This window comes from Tamandua tetradactyla, chromosome 25 (assembly GCF_023851605.1).
Source record: "Tamandua tetradactyla isolate mTamTet1 chromosome 25, mTamTet1.pri, whole genome shotgun sequence".
Taxonomy (NCBI): domain Eukaryota; kingdom Metazoa; phylum Chordata; class Mammalia; order Pilosa; family Myrmecophagidae; genus Tamandua; species Tamandua tetradactyla.
Genome location: NC_135351.1, coordinates 44,744,207 through 44,761,076, shown reverse-complemented (window position 1 = coordinate 44,761,076; position 16,870 = coordinate 44,744,207). Strand labels below are relative to the sequence as shown.

Sequence of the window (16,870 nt, the reverse complement as noted above, 5' to 3'; positions counted from 1 at the left end):
CACTGGGCCGCGTGACCGCAAGGTCGGGGCTGCGCGCGTCCGCAGGAGCGCGCGCCTGTCCGGTGCGCCGTGCGCGTGTCCCCGGGTGCGCCGTGCGCGTGTCCCCGGGTGCGCCGTGCGCGTGTCCGCATGGGCGCGCGCGTCTGTCCGGTGCGCCGTGCGCGTGCTCGCCGCGGCCGGCCGGGTGGGCGGGGCGCGCGGTGGGGCCGCCCGCAGGAGGCGGGGAGGCGGCGGCCCGGCTGCAGCGCCGACGCGGGACGGGCCGCACGGGCTGTGGGGCGCGGAGCCGCCGGGCCGGGCCGCGGACGTGTCGAGGGCGGTGAGTGCGGCAGACGGGCGGGCGGGCGCGGGGCGGCCCCGGCGCTCGGCAAATGGCGGCCGCGGCCCGGGAGGCGGACCCCGGCGGGCCCGGCGCGCGCTGCGCGGGGGACGGGCCCGAGGGCCCCGAGCGCGGCCGAGAGCGCCCGCTGCCCGCCTCGCCCGGGGTCCTGGGGGCCGGCCGGGGGCGGTCCGCGCGGTGCCCGAGGCCGGGGGAGGGGGGCCTGCGGCTGCCGGAGTCCCGCGCCCCGGCTCCCCTCCGCCTTGGCGGCGCCTCCCGGGGGCCGCGGGGCCGCGTTGGCCGCTCGCCGCAGCGGTGCGGTGCGCCTCGGGCCGGAGCTGGGCTCGGCTTGAATTTCGGACGCGGAAGCGGCTCTTTCTGAGCCGAATCTCCCCGCTGCGTCCCCGAGCTGGGCTGTGTCGCCGAGGGACCGCGTGCAGCGCGGGGACGGGCTCCGGGCGCCGCTCCCGCGGGTCGAGGTTCCCCGCAGCGCACTGTTGGCATGGCAACGCGGAGGCTCCCTTGTATCTCTGCCTCCGCCGCGGGGTCGGGGCACGGTGGCGCTCAGTGGGTGCCTTTCGCTGAATCACTCTCTTGCTGCTTCGTCACTGTTCCTACTACGGAGGTTTAACTGGGGATAAGGTCCTGGTTTGCTCATGTTTTAAACTGCAGATTTGTTTCCAGCTGATCCTTTAATACAGTGACAAGCTTTTTTTTTCTGGTGACTTTAGAAATGTTGGTGGACTTTTGTGAATGTTTTAAGGGAACTGAAGTTTCAGGTGTAGGCAGACTTTTATATAGTCCAAGTGCCTAGGTAATTACAACCCAGTATTTATCCATGTCCAATATTGGGAAATTTGCTTTTTTAAACAATAGAACAACTCCCAACAAAATACGCCATTGAAAAGCAATGTCATATCAATAGATTGTTAACATTTTGGGATACTTTAATATAGCTTTGGGAGGCATTTTAAGGGCACCAAAGTAGGCATTTGTTACTGTATTCACTGTTTGATATAATGTTAATAAACTGTGACTGATTTAATGGGATAAGCCATATGCTGTTCTGCATGATTTTGAGTAAATATTTCAATTGTGTTCTTAAAACTGTTTCAGTAAATTAAGGAATTATGCTATAGAATGCCACTGTATTTATTGAAGACTTTGATGTTAAATTCTTGAGCTGAAAGACTACATAAAATAACATTTTAGTTTCAAATTAAGTTTGGTGAAATGAGATTGCCCTTGAACTAATTATATTGTAGACAACTAGGCAGTTAGATACAGACAAGCCTGCTTCCCTTAAAACCCAGTCTGTGAAAATCTTTTACAAAAAAGTGTCTTTTTTTTTAAAACCATGGACCATGTTTGCTTCATACTTCTTATGATTGCTTTTAATAAGCTGTATAAGCTGAGATGATCCAGTATAAAACTAATTATACATAAAATTTTGTGAATATAAATATGACTGTTGTATGGAGTAAAGTACCTCCCATTGGATGCACACATCATTATAATCAACTTTTGTAGCGTTCCTGATTGTTTCAGAGTAGAGTAGTTGCTGCAAGGTCACACAGGTGCAACTCCTTGGAAGCCTTTTCCCCCATTTCATGTTGCCCATTTTAATAAACTAATAGGAGGATTATTTTTATTTGGGTATCAACTCAAATAGGTTCTAGTCTGAATATCAAATATTAACTACTTTTTATTTCAATTTTTTATGTAAGTCTAATAATTTGTTTTGGTGGAAAACACTATAAGCAGTTAAAACTTTCACTTTGGAATAAGCCACTCATAGCCATATTTAGACATGGAAGATGTATGTTTTGATTATATCATATCTGGAGGGGTAAAAACCTAAAAAACATTTTTTCATATAATATGGAACGTCAGATCCAAAGTTTAATAAGAGAATGTATACATTGTAATCACTTAGCCAATTTGTATTCTGTCAGTGGGGTAATTTAAATTAATGATAGTGGATTTTCTACTGATCTCTCCTTTTTAAACCAGTGACATAAGAAGCCCAACTTAAGCTATAGATTTATTATGGTCTTTAAAACTGAGTATTCCTGATCAAAAATCAGCAAGTGTTTGTCTTTAGTATGCACGAGTAGCTAGGATTATACAGCGAAGGGCAGAACTTGCCTTTGAGGAGTTTATAACTGTTACTGAATTTGATATTTCAGTGGACTTGTTTGTACCAATGATTAACATTTCAACAGGTTTGTCTACAGTTTCCATAATCAGCATGACATTGTAGCAACATTTGTTGTTTATGTAGAATTCTATTTCACATAATATCATTAATGGTAGTATTAATCATGCTGATACCACTTCCTATTTTGAGCCTCTTCTCCTCATTCTGTTCCCTATTCAGGCACTTGTGCATGTGCAGACCCCAACCCCTTCCTTTCTTCCTGAACCTGACACCTCTAGATTCAGCCTTTCCCAGTAACCAGCCTGCAGGGTTGATTAGGAAATTGAAATAGTGGAACAATATAAAGGTAAACTCTTTATTCTGTGCCTTTTATTATTACATTTTTAAAAGATTTTAAAACAATTAAAGATTTTAAAACAATTCTTTGATTTGTTTTTCCCTTTGACTTACCTTTTTGATAGGCAGTCTTACTTCATATATAGTGCCTGGAACATGTTACCTACGTGGTCAGTAAATATTTGCACGTAGTTGACTAAGGCAGGTGCAGTGATGGATTTCGACTCACTCTGATTGTCTAGTGCTGAATCTATAAGGCTGTATCTTTGTGAAGTATGATGTTTTCTGTGAAATCAAGAAAATAAACTTGAGATCCACGCAGTTATTTTTTTTAATTTTTTATTAATATAGTCAACATACAACACAAACATTCTTAATGTATGAACATTCCATACTTGGTGTGCAATCATTGGCTCACAATATCATCACATAGTTGTATATTCATCACCATGATCATTTTTTGGAACATTTACGTCATTCCAGAAGAAGAAATAAAAAGAAAAAAGAAAAAACTCATACATACCATACCCTTTAGCCCTCCCTCTCATTGACCACTAGTATTTCCCTCTACCCAATTTATTTTAACATTTGTTGCCCCATTATTTATTTATTTTTAATCCATATTTTTTACTCATCTGACCATATCGTAGATAAAAGGATCATCAGAACAAGGTTTTCACAATCACACAGTCACTTTGCAAAAGCTGTATCATCTTAAAGAAACATGGCTATAGGAACACAGCTCTGCAGTTTCAGGCACTTCCCTCTAGCCTCTCTAAGACACCTTAAACCAAAAGAGGTTATTATATAATGCATAAGCGTAACCTCCAGGATAACCTCTCGACTCTATTTGGAATCTCTCAGCCACTGACGCTTTATTTTGTCTCATTTCTCTTCCCCCTTTCATTTGAGAAGGTTTTCTCAATCCCTTGATGCTGAGTCCCAGCTCATTCTAGGATTTCTGTCCACATTGCCAGGGAGGTTTACACACCTGGGAGTCGTGTCCCATGTAGAGAGGGGGAGGGCGGTGAGTTTGCTTGCCATGTTGGCTGAGAGAGAGGCCACATCTGAGCAACAAAAGAGGTTCTCTGGGGGTGACTCTTAGGCCTAATTTTAAGTAGACTTAGCCTATTCTTTGAGGGGATGTGTTTTAAATGAACAGACCCCCAGATTGAAGGTTCGGCCTGTTGATTTTGTTGTCCTCACAGCTTGCAAGAATAGCAGACCTTCTCCAAATGGGGAAGTTGAATTGTCCCTCTTTGTCACCATTCCTCCAAGGGGACTTTGCAAATACTTTTTTATTCACTCCACAGTTATTTTGATTGTATTATGATTCTTATATTTATATATACATTTCACACATGTCTGTAATTGAGGTACAGTCTTGAATTCATGCAATACATGAAGACAAAGGTAGTCTTGACTTTATGAAGCTTATAGTTTTCCTAAGGAGATGGATATTAAACAGGATAGTGATTTACTTAAAATTATGACTAGTGTAACCAGGATAATGCAATATGTAATGAGAACTTATAACGTGGATTCATATCTTGCCTTTGGGGTATGCGGGAAAATAATATTTAAGCTTAGACGTAGTCTGATGAGGTAGGCGGGGAAAGGCTGTGTGTACGTGTGTGTGTGGTGTGTGTGCGCGTGCGTGTGTGGTGTGTGTGCGCGTGCGTGTGTGGTGTGTGTGTGTGTGGTGTGTGTTTTGCAGGGGCAGACATTAGCAACAGCTCTGAGGTAGAAAACTGTGTTGAGTACTTAAGGTGACTTTTTAGTAACTTATTTATAAGTACTGTTAATTTGTAATGCTTTATTTATCTCCTTTTGTATAATAATGGATTTGGAAAATTAAATAAATTCTTTTTTGAAGCCTGTACCATTTGTCCAGAGATAGCCTTAAATGACAAGGTCTTGTTTCATTGTAGGGGAATATGCCATGTCTTAAAACTACTTGCATGGATTGCTTGTCAGCCATAGATTATGAACTGGGAAAGAATTGAAACTGTTGTAAAGCATTTTAGTCATTTACAAATATTTTCTAATCTAATGAAACTTTTTCCTAGCAATTCATCCTTAAATATAAATTAATACAGATGTTATTTGAAATATTAAGATTCTGATTCAAGAAAGTCTAAAAAACTTAAAAATACTGTAGAGTAGTTTTCAGTTCAACTCCTCTTGAACTTGAAACCCCAGTTTTAGCAACATGTTTTTTACAGGGCCTGCTGTGTCACTGTTGAACTGATAAATCAGTGATTGACGTTTTGAACTTGTTTCACAGGATTAATGAGCAATTATGAAATGCTCCATGGAGGCATATTTATTTTAATAATAGTCATCTTGATTAGAAAGAAGATGGAGCTGGGAAAGTTTTATATTCTGAAACTGAGGGATCTATCCTTAGAATTTCCTTTGGATCCTGACTTTTCTTACTCAATTTTTAACATAGTTAATGGTAAAATGGAATTAGAACTTGGTTCCTCCTTTGCATTCCCATTTTGATGACTGTTAAATTCATAAGCTGTTCCATACTTTATATAGAGTATTAAACTCTTTTTAAAATAATTTAAAACACATAGGTTCAAAGTACACCACTGTGCTGTTACAATTTTAAACAGGAAGTCACCCGCAACGGTGATTAAAAGTTGTAAAAAACTACAAGCAAAGTTGTGTAATCTCTATTCCTAAGAAACATCTTCAGACTGGATCACCAGTTACTGAACTGCTGCCTTATTTCCATTAACTGTTATAAGTAAACATGTTATGCCCGCGAGCGTTATCTGTAGATTTAGACCCTAGCTGTGCCACTTCCTAGCTAGCTGGACTCGGTTAAGTCACTTCTCTTCCTGTGCCCCAGTTTCCTCTGGGTTGTTCTGAGGATTCAGTGGGATGACACGTGAAGAAGCACAAAGCAGGTACATAATTCGTGTTCCCTTTCCTTCCCTTTAAGTTTATTTCAGTAAATGACTGGTCTGTAGATCCTTTTGTGAAGAAAAACATTCTTATTCAGAGAAAAATAGGGTGGAAGAGGCTATTTATTTTTGAAGCTTGAGAGCTCTCTACTTTCCTACTAACCTTTGAAAACCTGTTGTTTTTGTAATTTACTTGGAGTTGTTTGGAGCAGTTGCTATTTTAAATTGTTTTGAATTAAGTGCTGTTTTTGTGATGTGTTCTGCCTTGTCTGGTCTCATGATGTACAGTAACAGAGTGCCCAACAAGTTCCCAGAGCAGTGGTCACTTTTGTTGGAACTGTTTGTATTTTTAGATCTCTGTTTAGTAACAGTCAGGCTTACAACCTTCAGCATGTGAGATGAACACGGGCTAGTTGTTGCAAAATAAGAAAGCTACAGCTGTTTTCACAATCTAATCACTCAATAAGGTTTGTCTAAAATATTATTAAAGTTTCTCTTTGAAAGTCTGCTTAACGTACAAATGTTTGTGGTCATTAATCTGTCCTTTCTCTTATGTGGCTCTTTAGCATGGGCAGCTTCACTGTATAACTTGTAAGCATTTATGGTGACACACATTCAAAAGACCTTGGCTCATAATTTTAACTTTTCACACAATTTTAATATGCAGTTTTGCTGTCAAATGCTGCATGCCTTGTTTTATCCCTGGTGTCATTGAACACTGTAATATCAACTCAGAACTTTTCTACTTACTCAGTAAAACTGTGCCAGAAGTGACTTAGGTAGGCTTGTTGTTGTTCCAGTTTGAGGGAGATCAAGCCCCAGTGCTGAGACAGGATCAGCACTTTGGGGGGTGATTAGTTTACACAAGCCACCTGGAACCAAGGTAGAAATTCTAGAGAAACTTATCGGAGAGCTAGCAATCTCTTGGACTAAAGTAAAGAAGACAGACTAAGAATCAGCTTTTTATCCAGAAAGTTCTTGTCTGCTACTGTGTAAATTAATTCTGGACCCAGTGGGGCTGAGTTGCATGAGGCACATGGAAGTAGAGATGTGTGATGAGGAATTGCATGGAGACGTCTGGGGTTTTCAAGCGGAGTCTGGGCAGAATGTTGGGGAAGTTCTGAGCGTGTGGGCGGTTTGGGAGCTTTTTGGAGAAGTGGAGCACACCGTAGAGAATGTTTGGTGTGAGTGAGAAATGGCAGGGGACCTTGAAGAGGCAAGAGGAGAGACGAAGGGGAACCAGAGAGGAAGGAGGGAAACCAGGGAAGTGGGGCAACGTGAAAGCTAAGGGAAGATACTACTTCAAAAAGGTGGGATTGGCCAAAAATGCAATGACTTAATGACCAAGGACGTTGGGGTCTGAAAAAAATGCCCTTTAAACGTAACCCTGAGGACCTCAGTAGAGCAGTTTTAATGAATAGGGGGACAGCAAAGCCAGAGTGGAAGTTGAGGGGTATATGGGAGAATAGAGGAATTTTTTTGTTTTTCTTCAGAGACTGCCTGATTTTTAAAAACAGTAAAAGGGGAATATTGTTTGGTTTTTTCTTTTTTTTTTTTTTTGGCATGGACAGGCACCAGGAATTGAACCGGGGTCTCTGGCATGGCAAGCAAGAAGTCTGCCTGCTGAGCCACCGTGGCCCGCCAGGACTATTGTTTTCTTATTTAGGATTTTTAAGATTGAAGAGTCTTAAATATCTTACTGTAATAGAAACAAGGCAACAAAGAAGTTGAAGATGATAGGAAAAGCAGTACATAGAATACATTCAGTATTTATAATTAAATCAATACGCTGGTGCTTGTGCTTTCCTTTATTATTATTTTTTTAACTTTTTTTTATTGTATAGTATAACATATATACAAAGCAAAGAAATAAAAAAGCAATAGTTTTCAAAGCACTCTTCAACAAGTGGCTACAGGACAGATCCCAGAGTTTATTATGGGCTACCATCCATCATCTTATATTTTTCCTTCTAGCTGTTCCAGGGTATAGGAGGCTAGAGGGCTTAAATATTTTTTTATCATCACAATTGCCTTTTTTCCTTCTTTTTTGTGAAGAAAAACATATATACAAAAAAGCTATAAATTTCCAAGCACAGCACCACAATTAGCTGTAGAACATATTTCAGACTTTGACATGGATTACAATTTCATAATTTTAGGTTTTACTTCTAGCTGCTCTAAAATACTCTAGACTAAAAGAAATACCAGTTTTATGATTCAGCATTCATATTCATTTGTTAAGTCCTATCTTCTATGTATAATTCCACCATCACCTTTGATCTTTCCATACGTTTCATTGGGGTTGTTCGGGCTATGGCAAATCAAAATGTTTGCTATTGGAAGGGTCTGTCACTAATATAGGGTAGGGAGATGGAACTGTCTGATGTTCTGGAGAGGCTGGGCTAGGTTTCAGGACTTATCTGGACCAGGAACCAATCTGGAGGTTGTAGGATTCTAGCAAGTTACTCTAGTGCCTGGAACCCTTGTGGAATCTTATAAATTGCCCTAGGTATTCTTCAGGATTGGCTGGAATGGTCCTGGTTGGGGGTTGGCAGTTTATGATAGGTAGCAAGGTCTACCTGAAGCTTGTGTAAGAGCCGCCTTCAGAGTAGCCTCTCGACTCTTTGAACTCTCTCTGCCACTGATACTTTATTAATTACACTTCTTTTCCACCAATTGGTCAGGATAGAATTGTTGATCCCATGGTGCCCGTTCCGGATTCATCTCTGGGTGTCCTCTCCCATGTCACCAGGGAGACTTTCACCCCTGGATGTCATGTCCCATGTAAGGGGGAGGGCAATGATTTCACTTGCAGAGTTGGTGCTTAGAGAGACCGAGGCCACATCCGAGCAACCACAGAGGTCCTCCAGAAGTAACTCTTAGGCATGCCTATAGGTAGTCTAAGCTTCTCTACTACCTACATAAGCTTTACAAGAGTAAGCCTCATGACTGAGGGCATGGCCCTTTGATTTGGGTGTCCCTAAAGTTTAACACAGTATCAGGGGGTTCCCTGATGGTAAGGTTTAATAGTTCCATATTCTTTCTCCCCTCCTTCAGGGGACTTTGCCAATACTTTTGGATTATCTGCTTACTATTCTAGGATGTTTCCAGGCATTGTCATAATCTATATAGGGTTAAAGGACCTCTTTCTTATTCTGTGCTCCCTGTGTCTGAGTTGTTCAGATGACCTGTACAGTTAGGTTGAATGAGATTATGCCCTGCAGAAAATTTCAGTTCCAGACCGAATAAACCTTTCTTCCATTGGTCTCAAAGAATGTGTATGGTTCTAAAATATAGACACTGTCTTCCTTGTCCCTATGTTCTGAATTACTTTAATCTCAACCTGTTGGCTTCGTTCTTATCTCTAAATATCAGGTTATATATATATAACAACCTCTCAAAATCCAGAAATAATAGTCACCACTCCGGATTTAATAGTCACCACTCCGGATTTTATGAACTGGGCCCCTGTTTTCTTAGAAACATTTTCTAAAGCTGACCATACCATTATTGTTTTTGTGTTTCTGGCTTATTTTGTTGCACCAAATGTCCCACATGTTCATTCACATCACTGAATGCCTCGCGACTTTGTTTCTTTTTTGTAGCAGCACAACCTTCGTTCATAAGTATACACCATCATTCGCCATTCTACTTCTCCATCAGTGCATTCTTCAGCCACCTGCATTCATTGGGCATTATGTGGAGGGCCCAAAGTCCACAGTCCATCAACATTCTCAATTTTAGATAATTTCATTGTTCCCAAGAGACAGAAAGCCAATAAACACACCCTGGTCAAATAGGAAATCTAAACCTCCTCTTAACTCTTGTCCCTCACCCCATTATTTACCTCTGCTATTGCTTTGGTAGTGCTGATGGTTTCCTTTTGAACATAGCTCATAGCGTGCAATAGCAGTTTTCCCCTTGTACCCTGAACTTAGACACTCTTTATACAAGAATCATATCTTTGAAGTAATTCTTACAAGAACTCGTTCATATTTCTAGTGTGAGTCAGTGGGACACGTAGTCCCACTGTACAACTCCTTCCAATGTTGTTCATCTTCAATATGGTATTAATCCTTCTAGACCCACTAGAGAATCACTTTTACTCCTATCTATTCCCTTACAGTGGAGTTCAGCCTCATTAGCTAATGGTTCACCCATCTCTAGCTTCTATGTATCTCCAGGTCCCCTGTATTCTGTATTATAAGCCTTTGATTATACCTTTATGCTGGTCATAAAAGTGGAATCATACAGTATCTGTCCTTTTGTGTCTAATTTTGCTCAGCGTTATGTCCTCAAGGCTCATCCATTTCGTCATGTGCTTCAGGACGTCATTTTGTCTTACTTCTGCATAATATTCCATCCTATGTAATACCACGTTTTGTTGATCCACTCGTCTGTTGATGGGCATTTGGTATGTTTACATCTTTTGGCGATCGTGAATAAGACATTTTCATCAGTGTGCAAATGTCTGTTTGTGTCACTGCTTTCAGCTCTTCTGGGTATATACCAAGTAGTGCTATTGCTGGGTCATAGGGCAGCTCAGTATTTAGTTTCCTAAGGAATTGAATTGCCAAGCAATCTTCCATAGTAGCTGCACCATCATACACCAGCAGTGATTAAGTGTCCCAGTTTCTCCACATCCTCTCAAACATTTATAATTTTCTTATTGTTTAATAGCAGACATTCTTATAGGTGTGAGGTGGTATCTCATTGTAGTTTTGATCTGCATTTCCCTTATAGCCAGTAAAAATGAGCATCTCTTCATGTGCTTTGAGCCATCTGTATTTGCTCTTCAGAATAATGCCTATTCATGTCTTTAGCCCATTTTATAATTGGGTTGTTTGTTCTTTTGTTGTTGAGTTGTATGATTTATTTGTATATACAGAAAATCAAACCTTTGTCTGATATGTGATTTCCAAATATTTTCTCCCATTGAGTTGGCTGCCTCTTCACCTTTTAGACAAAGTCTTTTCAGGTGTAGAATCATTTGATTTTGAGGAGTTTCCATTTATCTATTTTTTCTTTTGTTGCTTGTGCTTTGGGCGTAAAGTTTAGGAAGCCACCTCCTATTATAAGTCTTGAAGATGTTTCTCTACATTTTATTCTAGAAGCTTTTTGGTGCTAGTTCTTATATTTAGGTGTTTGATCCACTTTGAGTTAGTTTTAGTGTAGGGTGTAAGATAGGGGTCCTCTTTCATCCTCTTGGCTATTGATATCCAGTTCTTCCATTCCCAATTATTGAAAAGACTATTTTGTCTCAGTTCAGAGGATTTGGGGACCTTGTCAAAAATCGGTTGACCATAGATTTGGTGGTCTATTTCCGCACTCTCAATTCGATTCCATTGGTCAGTGCTTTTTTCTTTGTGCCAGTACTATGCTGTTTTGACCAGTGTGGCTTTATAATAGGTTTTAAAGTCAGGGAGTGTTAATCCTCCCACTTTGTTTTTCTTTTTCAGGATGCTTTTAGCTATTTGGGGTCTCTTTCCCTTCCAGATGAATTTGGTAGTTAGCTTTTCCAAATCTTCAAAGTAAGTTGTTGGAATTTTGATTGGTACTGTGTTGAATCTGTAGATCAAGTTGGGGAGAATTGACATCTTTACTGTATTTATCCTTCCTTCCCATGAGCAGGGAATGTCTTTCCAACTATTTAGATCTGCTTTGATTTCTTTTAGCAATGTTATGTAGTTTTCTGTGTACAGGTCCTTTACATCCCTGGTTAACTTTATTCCTAAGTACTTGATTCTTTTAGTTGCTATTTTGAATGGAATTTTTTCCTTAACTAACTTCTCAGCTAGCTCATTGCTTGTGTATAAAAATGTTTCTGATTTTTGCACATTAATTTTATATCCTGCCACCTTGCTGAATTTGTTTATTAGCTCATGTAACTTTGCTGTAGATTTCTCAGGATCTTCCAAGTATGGTATCATATCATCTGCAAATAATGAGAGTTTTTCTTCTTCCTTTCCAATTTGAATGCTTTTTATTTCTTTGTCCTGCCTGATTGCTCTAGCTAGCACTTCTAGCACAATGTTGGAATAGTAGTGGTGACAGTGGGCATTCTTGTCTTGTGCCTGATCTTAGGGAGAAAGCTTTCAATCTCTCTCCATTGAGTATGATGCTGGCTATCGGTTTTCCATATATTCCCTTATCATATTGAGGCAGTTACCTTTGATTCCTATCTTTTGGAGTGTTTTTATCAGAAAAGGATCCTGAATTTTGTAGAATGCTTTTTCAGCATCAATCGAGATGATCATGTGATTTTTCCTTTTTGATTTGTTAATGTGCTGTATTCCTTTAATTGATTTTTGTGTGTTGAACCATCCTTGCATTCCTGATATAAACCTCCCTTGGTCATGGTGTATAATTCTTTTAATGTGTTCTTGGATTTGGTTTGCAATATTTTATTGAGAATTTTTGCATCTGTGTTCATTAGGGAGATTGGCCTGTAGTTTTCCTTTTTATAGCAACTTTACCTGGTTTTGGTATTAAAATGATATTAGCTTCATAAAATGAGTTAGGTAGAGTTCCTTTTTCCTCAATTTTTTGGAAATTTTCAGCGAGATTAGTGTTAATTCCTTGTGGAATGTTTGATAAAACTCCCCTGTGAAGCCATCTGGCCCTGGGCTTTTCTTTGTAGGAAGATTTTTGAATGACTGATTGATTCTCTTTACTTTTGATTGGTTTGTTGAAATCTTCTATTTCTTTCTGAGTCAGTGTAGTAGCTTGTTTGTGTGTCTCCAGGAATTTGTCCATTTTGTCTAAGTTGTGTAATTTACTGGCGTAAAGTTGTTCATAGTATCCTCTTATGATTTCTTTCATTTCTTCAGAATCTTTGGAAACGCACTGCTTCTCATTTCTGATTTTGTTTATTTGCATCCTCTCTCTTTTTTTCTTTGTTAGTCTTGCTAGTGGCTTGTCAATTTTATGGATTTTCTCAAAGAAGCAACTTTTGGTTTTATTGATTCTTTCTGTTGTTCTTTTGTTCTCCCATTCATTTATCTGTGCTTTAATCTTTCTTATTTCTCTTCTCCTATTTGCTTTGGGGTTAGTTTGCTGCTCTTCCTCAAGTTCCTCCAGGTTTGCTGTTAAGTCCTCAATTTTTGCTCTTTCTTGTTTTTTAATATAGGCATTTAAGACAATAAATTTCACTCTCAGCACAGCCTTTGCCACATCCCGTAAGTTCTGATAAGTTTTATTTTCGTTTTCATTCATCTCCAGATAGCTACTGATTTCTCTAGCAAGTTCTTCTTTGACCCACTGGTTGCTTAAGAGTGTGTTATTTAATATCCTTATATTTGTGAGTGTTTTCATTTTTTGATGGTTATTGAGATCCAGCTTCATTGCATTGTGAACAGAGAAAGTCCTTAGAATAATTTTAATACTTTTAAATTTGTAAAGACCTGTTTTGTGCCCCAGCATATGATCTATCTTGGAGAATGTCCCATGAGCACTAGAGAAGAATGTATAACTTTGATGCAATGACCTGTATATGTCTGTTATGTCTAACTCATTTATCAAGTTATTTAACTTCTCTATTTCCTTGTTACCTTTTGTCTGGGTGTTCTATCTGTAGAGGAGAGTGGTGTATTTAAGTCTCTACAGTTATTGTTGAAACGTCTATCGCTCCCTTCAGTTTTGCCAATGTCTGTCTCATGTACTTTGGAGCTCCTTGATTGGGAACATAAACATTTATGATTGTTATATTGTCTTGGTGAATTGACCCTTTAATTAGTATATAGTGTCCTTCTTTGTGTCTTATGATGTCTTTACATTTAAAGTCTATTTTGGCTGATATTAGTATAGCTACTCCTGATTTCTTTTGGTTACAGCTTGCATGGAAGATCTTTTCCATCCTTTCACTTTCAATCCATTTGTATCCTTCTGTTGAAGATGAGTCTCTTGTGAGCAACATGTAACTGGATTATGTTTCTTAATCCATTCTGCCAGTCTGTATCTTTTAATTGGTACGTTTAGTCTGTTAACATTCAAAGTTATTACTGAAAAAGCATTTCTTGATTCCATCATCTTATCTTTTTTATTTTATTTGTCAGATCTGTATATTCATTTACCTCTTCCTCTTTAAATTCTTTAAATTACCCGTAGTGATACTCGTCAATTCTGTGCCCTCCTCCAGACCTCCCTCTCCTGTCTTTTTTTTTTCCAGCTCAGAACTCCTTTTATTATTTCTTATAGGGCTGGTCTTTTGTTGACAAATTCTTTCAGGACTTTTTTGTCCATGAAAGCTTTAATCTTTCCCTCAGTTTTAAAGGACAGTTTGGCTGGGCACAGAATTCTTGGCTGTAAGTCTTTCTCTTTCAGGATCTTGAGTATATCATACCACTGCCTTCTCGCTTCCAGGATGCTAGTTGAGGTGTCTGAACTCAGTCTTTTGTATGGTTTCCCTTGTATGTAGTAGATTGCTCTTCTCTTGCCGCTTTCAGGATTTTCTGCTTCTCTTCAGCATTTGATAGACTGATTAATGTGTGCCTTATGGAAGGCCTCTTTGGATTTATTCTCTTTGGAGTTCTGTGGGTTTCTTTGGCTTGTGTATTTATGTCCTTTACGAGGGTTGGGAATTTCCCCCATTATATCCCTAACTATGCTTCCTAGCCCCCGACTCCGCTCTTCTCCTCTGGGACACCAATGATCCTTATATTTGCGCGCTTTGTTTTATCTGTCATTTCCCTGAGTTCCCATTGAATTTTTTCCATCTTTTTTGCAATTTGCTATTTTGAGTCTTCAAAATCAATTATCCTGTCCCCCATATCACTTATTCTTTCTTTTGTCTCTTCAAATCTGGTATTGTGTGCCTGTAACATGTTTTTTATTTGGTCAACAGAGTGTTTAAGCTCTGTGATTTCCTCTATTTTTCTATTTATTCTTTCAAATTCCCCTTTGTGCTCTTCTACTGTCTTCTTGATCTCCTTTATGTCATTTGCTTTCCCACTTATTTTATTAAGTAGAGTTGTATGAACATCTTTGATTAGTTCCAACATCTGTGTCTCCTCTTGTATTTTAATTTGGTCATTAGGCAGGGCTATACCTGTCTGCATTGTGATATGCTCATTGATCTTCTGTTGTGTTCGTTGCATGTTGATATCTTGATTGATTTACTTTGGGAGTTGATTTCTTTCAGTAGTCTAAGGCCTTGTGTTTGTGGGATGGTTGTACAGGAGGGAGCAGGGCATGGATGGGGTGGAGCACTCAGTGCAGTGATTTGTTTCAGGGCAGGTATAGGTGCAGTTTGGGGATGTTACACTGATGCTTGTGAACATGGGTGCCCAGTGGCCCAGGAGGATGTAGCTGTGCAGGTGCGCTGGTCTGGGGGTGTAATCCTGGTGTGTGCTGGTCTAAGGCACGGGGCCCTTTGTGCACATGTGTAGAGCTGTGGCAACAGGTTGGCATTATGCCTTTGTGGATTGGGGGCAGATGTGACCCAGCTGCACAGGTCAGCACTTTGTCAGAGCTGGGAAGTGAGGCTGAGGGCTGTGCGCGTGTGCGTTCTAGGGCTGCTTTAAAGAGCAGTTTCCAAAACTGAATGACATGATTGGGGGCCCATACGTATGCATGGGCCTGGGAGTGCCCTGAACGGATGTGCAGAGCTCAGGGAGGGTGGGGTGAGGCTGTGTGACACTGTGGGCGGGGGGCGGAGGTAACCTAGGTATGGAGGTTAGTGCCTGCACCTTTTATGTGCTGGCAACAGCCTGCAGGAAACAGGGACGGTGAGGTTGTTCTCGGGAAGAGTGCAGGAGAGGTGGTCTGGGCTGCACTTGGGTGGGGGTGCCTGGAGTGTGGGGCATGGGAGTGGGTCAAGGGGGCTTCAGGTGTGTGGGGTGTAGGGTGAGTCGCTGGTCACGGGGCTGCACTGGTGAGGGTAGTGTGCCCAAGGAATGCGGCCTGGCTTACTTCCCAGTCCCGTGTTCCTGTCCGTGCACTCCCGCGGGCTCTGTACCTCTGCACCAGGCTCCAGTTTTCTGCCCCTCAGTTCCTCAGCCTCTGCAGCTAGGGCTGCCGCATGTGGTGCAGAAGGCGCTCCCAGGTCAGCTGCACTCCCGAATCGCTGCCTCAGTCGCCCTCCTGTCCCTTTTCTAACTTTTCCGTGGAGCAGGGCTAATCTCAAGCTGCTCTAGTTGGCCATCTTCCTGGAAGTCGCTTTCCTTTATTTTTGGCACAGAGCTTTTCTTGGTGAAAGTTAGAATAGTTTATTTTAAGTAGGAAATATTAGGTGCCCATAGTCCTGTCATGCTATTTTATAGGTACTCTGTTTCTGGTTAAAATCTTTGCTGACTCCCAGTTCCTCGAGGCCTCAGCCCCTTAGAGTAGCAGGTGCACTCTCCATTCTGGGTCTCGTTCGGGACTTGATGCATCCTCGCCTCTACCTTGCGTCTCCTCTGTGATCCGGCACTACCAGGAAGCTGGTGGTACCCTGCGCATATGCTGCCAGGGGATGCTCTTCTTCAGTTGCATGTGCTGTTGCTTCGGCAGGCAGTGCCCCTCCTTACCAGCCCTGCTGTCCCGCCCTGAGGCTCGCCATCTTTCAAGACTGATATGGATTCTTGTCTAAGCCCTACCTGTCTTGTTGGGAATTTCTGTATGAGTCTTCTGTGTGATCACATAGTTGTGCAGCTTGAATCCCATGTCTCTGACCTCCTGCTGCTGCTCCTGAGCAGAAGCCCCACCTGGTCTTCCTCGCCTTTGTGTGGCCACCCCCAGCACAGCACCTGGTCCGTGCAGGTGACCAGTAGAGAGGCCTTTGACGGATGCAAAGAAAGTGCCACCCTCATAGGGACGTGATTTGCCCATAGGCATAGAGCTTGGGCTAAAATCGTGTATTTTTTGATGAATTTTCTCTTTTCTGTAATTAAGATTTACCCTGTTGATTTGTAGTACAGTTTAAGGCATGCACAGGAGAGCTCAATGCACAGATCTTAAGTTAACTCATATATTTAGAGGGAATAAAAAAGAGACCTTCTAATAAAGTTTGGTTGCATATATTTAAGAAATTCAGATATTTCTCCTTTAAAAATATGAGGAAGTCTCTGCAATGTGAGATTTATAAAAATCAGTTTAGTTAAGGCAGCAAAGGTAAAACGAAAGCAGTCTGAAATCTGTTAAAGTAGGCATTAACTTGTC

General features: G+C 41.2%; 1 protein-coding gene across 5 annotated transcripts in view; it reads left to right on the top strand.

Moving 5' to 3' along the window:
• The first annotated feature begins 259 nt into the window (after positions 1-259).
• The window catches only part of FBXO30 (F-box protein 30), a 28,041-nt gene continuing 11,430 nt past the window's right edge, over positions 260-16,870 (top strand). The window contains exons 1-2 of one of the 5 annotated variants that reach the window (XM_077143394.1): positions 261-319; positions 2,700-2,826. The gene's annotated coding sequence lies outside the window, so the exon portion shown is untranslated. Of the gene's footprint in view, positions 320-830; positions 2,827-16,870 lie in introns of those variants that run through there. The other 4 variants (XM_077143395.1, XM_077143392.1, XM_077143396.1 and 1 more) reach the window with 4 other exon arrangements.